The 11258-nt window shown below is 41.1% G+C and overlaps 2 pseudogenes; both read left to right on the forward strand.

The window, feature by feature from the left end:
• Window positions 1-288: 288 nt before the first annotated feature.
• LOC100675707 (POU domain, class 5, transcription factor 1-like) lies at window positions 289-4160 on the forward strand (annotated as a pseudogene).
• A 25-nt stretch (window positions 4161-4185) lies between these two features.
• On the forward strand, window positions 4186-4679 carry LOC135227267 (POU domain, class 5, transcription factor 1-like; annotated as a pseudogene).
• Window positions 4680-11258: the final 6579 nt, after the last annotated feature.

Here is an 11258-nt window from a genome sequence, read left to right on the forward strand (position 1 = left end):
TTTCTATTGACTCTACTATCTTCTAGGAGGTAACATTGGAGCTAAGGTTAATCATCTGTCTAGTCCTACATCCTACTCTAGCACCATCCACAACAAACCCATAAAAAGAAGGGGCAAATGGGGTGTGTCAAATGGGCCTTTTAAAAAAATTTTTTAACTACAAAAGCAGTTTCCTAGATGCCCCACTGAAGAGGCTTCTTCTCATTAGTCAGAACAGTATTGTGAGGCTAGTCCCAGCTGGAGATGCCCAGGGAGAGAGAGTTGTGGATGGGATCAACCAACCAAAATATGGGTCAAGAAGAGAGAGTCCAACAGATGAGAGAAGCCCTGGAAAGGGGGCTGAGCAAAGGTGGGGAAGAGGACCTGTCACCCTCATTTGAGGAGGTTCATGTTGTTAGGGGCAGGTGATGAAGACACCTTGGTCATCTTCACAGTTTTGCTTCAGACTTGCTCTTGCAGGATGACTTGTTTAAAATGGATTTACCATGTGTCCCTTTTTATTCATTCCACAAATATTAATCAAGGATCTAGTATGTATTCCCAGAACTTTTATTAAAAGGAGCATGTAATTCAGTGTCTGCAAAAAACAAAAAGTCAAAATAAAGCAAAAAAAAAAAAAAATCATCATCAACAGCAACAACAAATTTATCACCAGCACCATCAATTATCGAAAGCAATGCCTAGCAGTAGGGGTCCTCCCGTAAAAGTGGCAAGGCAATAATTCCTTCAGGCTAAGAAAGCTGCTGCATTGGCACACAACTCAGGGTTCTTGACGCAGAGTTCAGGTCAGGAGCTGCTGTACAGGCAGCTGATTGCCACAATTTTTCTGTCACTTTTTTTTTTTACTGCAACTCACCCCATTGAGCAACGTCTTTAAAAAGGCATAAACCAGAAAATCAAACCAGGTACCATTGAGTTGACTCCAGCTCTTGGTGACCACATGTGTGTCAGAGTAGAACTGTGCTCCATAGGATTTTCAGTGGCTAATTTTTTTTTTTTTTTTAGAAGCTGATCACCAGGTCTTTCTTCTGAGGTGCCTCTGGCTGGACTCAAACCTCCAACATTTCTGTTAGCAGTCGAGGGTGTTAACCATTTGCACCACCCAGGGATCCTTTTTATTGTATATGAAAAAAATCAAATCCATTGCCATCAAGTTGATTCTGACTCATAGTGACACTATAGGACAGAGTAGAACTGCCCCACAGGGTTTCCAAGGAGAACCTGGTGTGTTTTAACTGCTGACCTTTTGGTTAGCAGCCATAGCTCTTACCACTATGCCACCAGGGTTTCCTTTATTATGTAAGTACCTACTTAATATCCTTGATTTTGCCTCTTGGTCCACGGAGCCTAAAATATTTACTAGGTGGCACTTGGCAGAAAAAGTTTGCTAACTCCTGAGCTGGGTAATTGAGAGAATCTTCACAAAAGTCATGCTTAAGTGCCATTTTTGTAATTGCTTTTTTTTTTTTTTTTTAATTTCACAGTTCAATTTAGAGGAAATGTGTGATTAACCACATTAGTTCAGGTGCTTGGATATTCTTTTGTTGAATATGATTTTGAAAGGGTAAGTGTGTACATTCTTTAATTCAAATCAGAATCTAAAAGGTTCCTTATTGGTCTTTCTCCATTAGTTACATTGATCTTTTTCTTTGTTAATAATATTTTACTGTGTTTTAGGTGAAAGTTTAGACAGCAAATTAGACTCCCATTTAACAATTTTTATACAAATTGTTCTGTGACATTGATTGCATTTTTCAAAATGTGTTCGCATTTTCATTATTTCCATTCTGTTTCCATTAATCTACCTTCCCTGCCCCTCCTCTGACCATTTAGTCTCATATAGCTGATCATTTATGTGAGCACAGTATTCGAGGGTGATTTTTTTTTTTTTTTTATAAGCCAATCTATTATTTGGGTGAAAGGTGACTTCCAGGAGTAGCTGCAGTTCCAAGTTCAAAGGATATCTTGGGGCAATCATTTCAGGGGTTCCTCTAGTCTCTATTGGTCTGGTAAATCTCATCTTTTTTGTAGAAATTTGACTTTTGTTTACATTTTCCCCCATTCTATCGAGGACCTTCTATTGTGTCCCTGGTCAGAATGGCTGGTAGTGGTAGCTGGGCATCATCTAGTTTTTCTGGTCTCAGGCTAGATGAGGCCATGGTTTTTATGGGCTATTAGCCCTATGGATTACTGTGGTTTCTTCTTTGAGTCTTCGATTGCCTTCATTCTCTTTTGTTCAAGACAAGTAGGGACCAATAGTTATATCTTAGACAGCTGCTCACAGCTTTTAAGACCCCAGAAGTTACATTGATCTTCGAAGTTGCCATTGCCGAAGCTGAGATTTATCACCTAAAAACACCTTAGCTTTACATTTAGTCCAATAATTGAAAAGACTAGCATACTTGACCCCATGCATCTGTCAGTTCGTCATACTGTGGTGGCTGGCATGTTACTGTGATGCTGGAAGCTACGCCACCAGTATTTCAAATACCAGCAGGGTTACCCATGGTGGACAGTTCTCAGCAGAGTTTCCAGACTAACACAGGCTAAGAAGAAGGACTGACAGTCAACTTCTGAAAAAAAAATAGCCAGTTAAAAATCTTATGAATAGCAGCAGAGCATCGATGTAGTGCTGGAAGATGAGCCCCTCAGGTTGGAAAGCACTCAAACTACAACTAGAGAAGAGCTGCCTCCTCAAAGCAAAGTCAACCTTAATGATGTGGGTAGAGTCAAGCTTTCAGGACCTCCATTTGCTTATGTGGTATGACTCAAAATGAGAAGAAACAGATGGAAATATCTGTTAATAATAGGAACATAGAATATACAAAGTATGAATCTAGGAAAATTGAAAATCATTAAAAATGAAATGGAATGCATAAACATCAATATCCTAGGCATTAGTGAATTGAACCTCTTGCTTTCTTCAAAAGACGCTTTGCAAATTTGGGCAAACCTGCTGCAAAAGACCTCTTTAAAATGTCGAAAATCAAAGATATTACCCGGAAGACTAAGGTACACCTGACCCAAGCCAAGGTGTTTTCAATTCCCTCATATGCATGCCAAAGTTGGACAGTGAATAAGGAAGACAGAAGAATTGATGCCTTTGAATTGTGGTGTTGGCAAAGAATATCACAGACTGCCAAAAGCATGAACAAATCTGTCTTGGAAGAAGTACAACCAGAATGCTCCTTAGAAGCAAGGATGGGGAGACTACGTCTCACATATTTTGGAAGTGTTATCAGGAGGGATCAGTCTCTGGAGAAGGACATCATGCTTGGTAAAGAGTCAGCAAAAAAGAGGAAGACCCTCAATGAGATGGATTGACACAGTAGCTGCAGCAATGGGCTCAAGCATAATGATGATTATGGGGACGGCACAGGACAGGGCAATGTTTCCTTCTGTCCTACATAGGGAATCGACTTGAGGGCACCTAACAACAACAAGTGAGCTGAAATGGACTGGTATTGCCCATTTTGAATTAGACAATCAAATGATGTACTATGCTGGGAATGACAAATTGAAGAGGAATGGTGTTTCATTCATTGTCAAAAAGAACATTTCAGGAACAGTCCCTCAGAGAGAACTCCTGTCACCAGGCCCTGGCTTGGGACACTTTCCTTCCCCATAGCGAGACACTTGGCTGCCGACTTTGCCTTCTGGCCCCCACCAGGCAGGTGGTGTAGAGGAAGGCCCCTGGGGGCCAGGGTCAGAGCCAGGCTGGGCTGACCCTCACACCAGGCTGAACTTCCAAGGTACCCCAGGGGGGCCAGGAATTGGGCTGGGAGCCAAGGTGTAGGGCATTGCCCCATGCCCTCTGCTGAACGAGTTCTGTGGCAGTATGGATCTCAGATTGGCATGAGGCTGGTGCCTCAAGGTGGCCTGGAGGTCCCTCAGCCCGAGGGCGAGGTGAAAGCCGGGGTTGAGAGCAACTCCGACGGGACCTCCCCCGAGACCCGAGCTGCCACCCTTGGTCCCTTGAAGTTGAACAAGGAGAAGATGGATGACAATCCCGAGGGGTCCCAGGGTATCAAAACTCGACAGAAAAATCTCGAGCAATTTGCTAAACTCTTAAAGCAAAAGAGGATCACTCCGGGGTATAGCAGGGCTGATGTGGGGCTCACCCTGGGGGTTCTCTTTGGGAAGGTGTTCTGCCGTTTTGAGGCTCTGCAGCTGAGTTTCAAGAATATGTGTGAGCTGCGGCCCGTGCTACAGAAGTGGTTGGAGGAGGAGGAGAACAACGAAACCTCCAGGAGATATGCAAAACTGGGATCTTCCAGCAGCAGGTCCGAAAGAGAAAATGGACAAGAATTGAGAACCGAGAGAGGTAGCCTGGACAGCCTGTTCCTGTAGTGGTGGAAACCCTCGTGGCAGCTGATCGGCCACATCGCCCAGCAGTTCCGGCTTGAGAAGGATGTGGCCCAAGTGTGGTTCTGTAACCTGCGTCAGACCAGCAAACGATCAGTTGCGACTACTTCCAATGAGAGGATTTTGAGGCTGCTGGGTCCCTTTTCCCAGGGGGACCAGTGTCTTTACCTCTGGCACCAGGGCCCTATTTTGGTATCCCAGGGTGTGGGGGCTCTCCCTTTATTTCTCTGTACTCCCCGGTCCCTTTCTCTGAAGAGGAAGCCTACCTCTCTGTCCAGGTCACCCCAATGGGCTCTCCCATGCATTCAGACTAAGGTGCAGGGGTGGGGGTGGGGGGAACAAAGGGGAGAAGCTGAGGAAATAGGACCCTGTGATTTGTACTACGGCTTTTGGGGTTAAGTTCTTCATTCATTAAGGAAAGAAGGAATTGGGAACACAAACAATGAGGGTAGGGATTTGGGGGTAACTGGTTAGAGGGAAGGTGAACTTCAGTGATGCTCTACATTTTAATCCCCACATCACTTATCACTTTGTTCTTAAATAAAGGAACCTAGAATCCAGTAAAGAAAATAAAAGAAAATAAAATGAACATTTCAATATCTATCCTGAAGTACAACTCAGTCAATGGTAGGATGATATCCATACATCTACAAGGAAGACCAGTTGATATGACTATTATTCAAATAACCCACCAACAACCACTAAGGCCAAAGATGAAGAAATTGAAGATGTTTGCCAACTTCTGCAGTCTGAAATTGATCAAACATGGAATCAAGATATATTGATAATTATTGGTGATTGGAATGTGAAAGTTGGAAAAAAGGATTGGTAGTTGGAAAATACTCCCTTGGTGATAGAAGCTATGTTGGAGGTCACATGATAGAACTTCGCAAGACCAACAGCTTCTTCATTGCAAATACCTTTTTTTTAACCAACATAAACGGCGACTATACACATGGACTTCACCAGAAGGAATACACAAGAATCAAATCGATTACATTTGTGGAAAGAGACAATGAAAAAGTTCAGCATCATCAGTCAGAACAAGGCCAGGGGCCGGCTATGGAACAGACCATCAATTGCTTATATGCAAGTCAAGTTGAAGCTGAAGAAAATTAGAACAATCCATGAGAGCCAAAGTATGACCTCAAGTATATCCCACCTGAATTTAGACATCATCTCAAGAATAGATTTGACACATTGAACGTTAATGACCAAAGACCAGACCAGTTGTGGAATGACATCAAGGACATCATACATGAAGAAAGCAAAAGGTAGTTAAAAAGACAGAAAAAAAGAAAAGACCAAAATGAATGTCAGAAGAGACTCTCAAACTTGGTCTTGAATGTAGAGTACCTAAAGCTAAAGGAAGAAATGAAGTAGAAGAGCTAAACAGATTTCAGAGGGCAACTCAAGAAGACAAAATAAAGTATTAAAATGAAATGTGCAAAGACCTGGAGTTAGAAAACCAAAAGAAAGAACACACCTGGCATTTCTCAAGCTGAAAGAACTGAAGAGAAAATTCAAGCCTCAAGTTGCAATACTGAAGGATTCTACAGGGAAAATACTGAAAGCATCAAAAGAATATGGAAGGAATACAGAGTCACTGTACCAAAAAGGGAAACCCTGGTGGCGTAATGGTTAAGTGCTATGGCTGCTAACCAAAGGGTCGGCAGTTTGAATCCGCCAGGCACTACTTGGAAACTCTATGCGGCAGTTCTACTCTGTCCGATAGGGCCTGTATGAGTTGGAATCGACTCGATGGCAGTGGGTTTGGTTTTTGGTTTTGTACCAAAAAGAACTGGTCAATGTTCAACCACTTCAGAAGGCAGCATATGATCAAGAACGGGTGGTACCGAAGGAAGTAGTCCAAGTTGCACTGAAGGCACTGGCAAAAAACAAGGCTCCAGGAATTGACAGAATACCAACTGAGATGTTTCAACAAATGGACGTGGTGCTGGAGGTGCTCACTCATCTATGCCAAGAAATTTGGAAGACAGCTGCACTTGGCCACATTACTAGAAGAGATCCATATTTGTGCCCATTCCAAAGAAAGGTGATCCAAAAGAATGTGGAAATTATTGAATAATTTCATTAATATCACACACAAGTAAATTTTGCTGAAGATCATTCAAAAGTGGTTGCAGCTGTGTATCAACAGGGAACTGCCAGAAATTCAAGCTGAATTCAGAAGAGGATGTGGAACAAGGGACATCACTGCTGATGTCAGATGGGTCTTGGCTGAAAGCAGAGAATACCAGAAAGATGTTTACCTGTGTTTTATGGGCTATGCAAAAGCATTCAACTGTGTGGATAATAATGAATTATGGACAACATCGTGAAGAACAGGAATTCCAGAACACTTAATCGTGCTTATACAGGACCTGTACACAGACCTAGAGGCAGTTCTTTGAACAGAACAAGTGGATACTGCATGGTTTAAAGTTAGGAAAGGTGTGCATCAGGGTTGTATCCTTTTACCATACTTATTCAACCTGTATGCTGAGCAAATGAACAGAGAAGCTAGACTATATGAAGAAGAATGCAGAGTCAAGATTGGAGGAAGGCTCATTTACAACCTGTTAGATGCAGATGATATAACCTTACTTGCTGAAAAAAAAGAGGACTTGAAGCACTTTCTGATGAAGTTCAAAGACTACAGCCTTCAGTATGGATTACACGTTAACATGAAGAAAACAAAAATCCTCACAACTGGACCAATAAGCAACATCATGATAAACGGAGAAAAGATTGAAGTTGTCCAGGATTTCATTTTATTTGAATTCATAATCAATGCCCATGGAAGAGGCAGTCAAGATATCAAAGAACGCATTGCGTTGGGAAAATCTGCTGCAAAAGACCTCTTTAAAGTGTTAAAAAGCAAAGATGTCACTTTGGGGACTAAGGTGGGCCTGACCCAAACCATGGTGTTTTCAATCACTTCATATGCACGCAAAAGATGGACAATGAATAATGAAGACCAAAGAAGAATTGACATCTTTGAATTATGGTATTGGGGAAGAATATTAAATGTAAGATGGACTGCCAGAAGAAGGAACAAATCTATCTTGAAAGAACTACAGCTAGAATGCTCCTTAGAAGGGAGGACTTCGTCTCACATACTTTGGACATGCTATAAGGAGGGATCAGTCTCTGGAGAAGGACATCATGCTTGGTGAAGTAGAGGCTCAGCAAAAAAGAGGAAGACCCTCAAAGAGATGGACTGACACAGTGGGTAAAACAATGGGCTCAAGTATAACAATGATTGTGAGGATGGCACAGGACCTGGCAAAGTTTTGTTCTGTTGTGCATAGGGTCGCTGTGAGTTGGAACAGACTCGATGGCAACTAACAACAACAACAGCATGCTTAAATTAGAGGGATAGGACACTGCTCATCTAAACTGTTTTCTTGTATCCTTTCCTTTCCTTTCCGGTAAGCCAGCTTGCTTGGATTAATCATGTTTAGTACACAGTACAAATGTCAATCTAGTCAGAGCTCATGTTTCAGTTATGTACTATGTACTGGTGCATAGTAAACCTCCCAAAATTGAGTGGTTTATACAGCAGTTTATCATTCCTCATGATTCTGCAGGTTGACAGTGTGGTTCTCCTGCATTCGAGGTGTCAGTTGGGGTGCTGGGATGGCTGGAAGAGCCAAACTGGCCTCATTCACATGGCAGGTAATTGGCACTAGCTGCCAGCTGGGAGCTCCGTTCAGCCTGTTGGCTGGAGCACCTGGTTCTCCTCTTAAGTGGGCCTCTTCATGTGGATACTTGGGCTTCCTTACTGCAAGGAAGCTGGGCTTTAAGGAGCGCTCCAAACCCAGCCTTAGAAGTTGCACATTACTACTGATAAAATTCTATTGATCAAAATGTATCACAGAACTACATCATGGTACACGATGCTAACATTTGGGAAGCTGAGGGAAGGATATACAGGAAAAAATTATCTTTGCAACCCTTCTATAAATCTAAAATCATTTTAAAATGAAAGTTTAAAAAGCAATAGGTCAGAAGATCAGCCCAGGTTTCAGAGGAAGGGAAATAGATTCCTCCTTTTGATGGGGAGGGTGGGAGCCACTCAGAGGGCCTCTAAAATCTCTTCAGGACGTCTTAGCCATGGCATAATTTGAGCATGTGTGTGTTCATGAGTGTGTGTGTCATTTCTAATACTTACACCTGAATTTGACAATATCCCTCTTTTACTTTTGAACCAGTTATTAAGAGGTACTTCTGTGTTCATTGGAGCCCCTGGATTGTACAAATGGCTAATGTGCTTGCTGCCAATGGAAAAGTTGGTGGTTCGAGGATACCCAGAAGCTCCTTGGAAGAAAGACCTGCCAATCTACCCCTGAAAAAGAAGCCACCGAAAACCCTATGGAGTACAGTTCTACTCTGAGACGCACGGCATTGCCTTGAATTGGAGCCCATCCCACTGTAATTGGCTAAGGGCCAGTCACTAACTTGACCACTGTGGTGCCTGACTCCAAGGCTGAGACTAGCACAACATATAACTCCATCGTATACAAACTGCACGAGCTAGGTAGATAGTGTTTTTTCCAAACACGTGGGTCTCTAGGCTGTAACCTCTAGAATCCAGATGAACTGCTACACATCAGTATTTATTTTGTGAGCTAATAACTCACAAAACATGCTTATGTCCTCAAGCCTGACTGTGATAATTCACAAGTTATTTGCAAACACCCTAGAATTTACTTGCAACTACATTTTAGGATTTGTCTTTTTCTTTTCTGATTATTCAAATCCCACTGTCTGCTTCTTTAAACTTCCTTTGCATCCCAGCACTGGAATATAGGATTTAAGAGGAAAGGAGAAGAAGTCTGGGATTATTTGGCACGGAAATTCTATCAAAAATTTTATTGTTTGTAAAAGCACCGTTTTCGTGAATGAAATTAATTTGTTTTATTCTTTTGTGCTATCTGTATCAGACTTGGTAGAAGAGATATTCTAGCTTTCTAAAATGAATTGGAGAAGTTTCCACCTTTTTACGCTCTTCAGTAATTTAAATAACACAGGCGCTCTTTATTCTTTGAAGCTCAGTCAAGAGAAATCTGTAAAATCACCTGGGAAAGGCACATTTTTTTGAGAAGATCTGTGATTAAGTTTTTTCTTTTCAGTGATTATTGCTGTATTCAACTTTTCTACTTATTCTCGACTCTATTTTGTTATTTTATATTTTCCTAGAAAATCCAGCCATTTCATCTGGATTTTCAGATTTGTTGGCCAAAAGCTATACATCCTATTTTATTGTAGTGTCTTAAATGTATTCCTCTCTGCAGTTTTATTGCCTTTTCTGTTGATAAAGTTGTGTATTTTTATTTTATCTCTTTTCCTTGATTAATCTTAGCCATTTTTTCTCTTATAAATTTTTGGAAGTAAAAGCTCTGATTTTCTTTATTAATTCTACTGTTTTGTTTGTTTTCTAATTCATTAATTTTATTAATATTTTCCTGATTCATTTGTTTATTTTGTTGCTACTTTTTCAGATTTTTATGTTTTATTTGGCTTTGTGAATACTCTAAATTTACTGCTAAGGTCTAGGAATTGAAAGATCTGCTTCATAAATTTTCAGCATGGATATTGAAGTTGTTCAAATTGATGGCAGGCACGTAGTAGGAAGACTGTTAGATGCAGTAGGAAATTCCTTGTTGTCGTTGTTAGTTGCCATCGAGTCAGCTCAGACTCATGGCAACTCCATGTACGACAGAATGCAACGTTGCCCGGTCCTTCACCATCTTCACAGTGGGTATGCTGGAGTCTGTTGTGGCCAAAGTGTATTTTGAGGGCTTCCAACCTAAGGACTCAACTTCTAGTACTACACAGGGCAATATTCTGTTGTGATACATAGAGTTATCATTGGCTAATTTTTGGAAGTATGTTGCCAGGCCTTCCTAGTCTGTCTTAGTCTGGAAGCTCTGCTGAAACCTGTCAATCATGGATGACGCTGTTGGTATTTGAATTACAGTGGCAGAGCTTCCAGCATCGTATCAGCATGCAAGCCACACAGTACACAAACTGACAGACTGGTGATGGAGGGAATTATTAGGGATTATAGTTGAAGTTGGGAAAGGCAGGTAAGACTTTCACCTTATTATGGGTGATATCCAAGGAGACAGTCATTTAGAGTGATTTCCCTGCAATATAATGAATAATTTAAAGATGCTTAGAGTAAGTAGAGCACAAAGGACAGAAAGGAATAAAATGAGCACATTTTAATGATGCTTAGGAAGATCTAACCTGCTCTGACTGATGTCAAATTGTTTTTAAGCAATTTAGAGCTTTGTGATTTCTAGGGGGAAAAAAATTACTCAGAAGTTCAGGAGTTATATTCCTAAATTCAATTGTACTTTAAAAATCTTATTATTCAGCAATACATTTTCTTCCAGCGCTCACACTATGAACCTCCTACATCAAGAAGTGGAATCTCTTCCTTCTTGAAACAAAGGCAGAATCCTGATGGGCAGAAAGAGATTTTTATCTCTCAGAGAAGGAAAACTGGCCTCTGAGCACTGTCATAACTTAGGGAGAACAACTTAGATTGGGTTAGGAATGTAGGCTCTGCCCAAGCTTTAACAAGAAATGGATTATTATAGAGAAGTGATTCCTTGGTTTCATATTTCTCTTGGATAATACCTATCTTACTGAACTTTAAAGCAGAGCAAATAAAAAATTTCTTGATATTTCATGTAAGTCATATGATGACCCATTTATATACAATGCCCTCAGCCATGTCCAATTATTTAGGTTACATCAGCACCACAACCTTTAATTCCTTGGCTCCAAGGTCATGGGCAACCTATGGATTCCTTAAGCTGAAATTATTCAAATCATTCTTTTCTACCCTATTCTCGTATCTTCTGTTGGGATTCCTA

The sequence above is a fragment of the Loxodonta africana genome, chromosome 1 (genome assembly GCF_030014295.1).
Source record: "Loxodonta africana isolate mLoxAfr1 chromosome 1, mLoxAfr1.hap2, whole genome shotgun sequence".
Lineage (NCBI taxonomy): Eukaryota > Metazoa > Chordata > Mammalia > Proboscidea > Elephantidae > Loxodonta > Loxodonta africana.